At 47.6% G+C, this 1662-nt stretch overlaps 1 non-coding gene across 1 annotated transcript; it reads left to right on the top strand.

Annotated features, from left to right (window-relative positions):
- Positions 1–1024: 1024 nt before the first annotated feature.
- LOC125773509 (5.8S ribosomal RNA) lies at positions 1025–1182 on the top strand. The gene has a single exon (XR_007420158.1). It is a non-coding gene; the product is annotated as a 5.8S ribosomal RNA (ribosomal RNA).
- The last annotated feature ends 480 nt before the right edge of the window (positions 1183–1662 follow it).

Genomic DNA, 1662 nt, shown 5'->3' with positions numbered 1-1662 from the left:
AATCTTGTGTCTTATGCGATTTGATACCAAGACACCAGAACGAAAGTTAGTTGAAGAGTTATTAAACTCTTATGAAGTATGGTTGTGCAATCACAACTTATGACTTTAACCTATAAAGTGGATATGGACTTGCAATTATAACATGGAATCTCTACACACCCCATGAGCTCGATCCAATCCACGCACACGAGTTGCCTGAGTAGCGACAGGTATACCGATGTGCAATACGTATCCGGCCACGGCACGGAACGAACGGGAACTGTGGTGCAGACATACAAAGAGTTAAGCCTACTAGTCATTAACTCTAAGGACGGGGCCATGGGGCGGTACGCAAAGGATACGGATGAGCGAGTATGCAGGCCCAATACTCAATAGCTCGATCCGATCCAAGCACATGAGTTGACTGCGGCGCCAGGTTAACCAATGTGCTAGATTCTATTTGGCCAGTAGAATCTTGTGTCTTACGCGATTTGATACCAAGACACCAGAACGAAAGTTAGTTGAAGAGTTATTAAACTCTTATGAAGAATGGTTGTGCAATCACAACTTATGACTTTAACCTATAAAGTGGATATGGACTATCAATTATAACATGGGGCACACACCATGTTCTCGATCCAATCCACGCACACGAGTTGCCTGAGTAGCGACAGGTATACCGATGTGCAATACGTATCCGGCCATAGGCACGGAACGAACAGGAACTGTGGTGCAGACATACAAGGGCCATGGGGCGGTACGCAAAGGATACGGATGAGCGAGTATGCAGGCCCAATACTCAATAGCTCGATCCGATCCAAGCACATGAGTTGACTGCGGCGCCAGGTTAACCGATGTGCTAAGAGAGTTGTTCCTGGGCCTTCAAAGTGACTTCAAAACTATCTTAGCGAATGGTGGCCATGGGCGTAGACATGAGCCACAAGTCACAAGGCCTGGGACTATTGGGTAATAAAGACAACTTAGTCAGAAAGTTAGTCTTTGGACGTACCACCGGGATTGTGTTACATTGGGAACCTTACTATAAAACCCTAGGCAGGGGATCACTCGGCTCATGGATCGATGAAGACCGCAGCTAAATGCGCGTCACAATGTGAACTGCAGGACACATGAACACCGATAAGTTGAACGCATATTGCGCGTCGGACGATTAAACCCGGCCGATGCACACATTCTTGAGTGCCTATCAATTCCTTGATATACAACAAACCAAACTTCAGGGTGGAGCGTGCCACAATAGAACACTATGGCGAGCAGCCCGTCTAGTGTCGTGGGGGAAACACGCTTCCACACTGTGCATAATGGCGTGCTCGGGACCTTTGTTGGGACCGCAGGGCGCTAAAAGTAAAGGGGTGAACCGCATAAATCGCACGCACGTAAACGCGCACACACACAAATAGAGTGAGACGTATCGTAGGATACCGCTAAGAGTACGTTGTGAAACATGGGGAAATTCAATCGAAAACCTCTTTGATGTCCAAGATTTCGTTGACCGTATCCGTCGTAATACTGGATCAACGTGCTTGGGGGAAAACGTCAAAGGGTTTTATAATAGTGGTGCATGATTAACCCATCGATGCCCGAGGGGAACATGTTGTCCAATACAATAGTGGTGCAGTTGGCTCGACATGCTCGGGGGGAGACATCGTGGGTCCAAGTCGACCA

This window comes from Anopheles funestus (assembly GCF_943734845.2).
Source record: "Anopheles funestus chromosome X unlocalized genomic scaffold, idAnoFuneDA-416_04 X_unloc_36, whole genome shotgun sequence".
Lineage (NCBI taxonomy): Eukaryota > Metazoa > Arthropoda > Insecta > Diptera > Culicidae > Anopheles > Anopheles funestus.
Note: the sequence above shows the minus strand (reverse complement) of the source record. Positions and strands in the feature narration are given on the sequence as shown.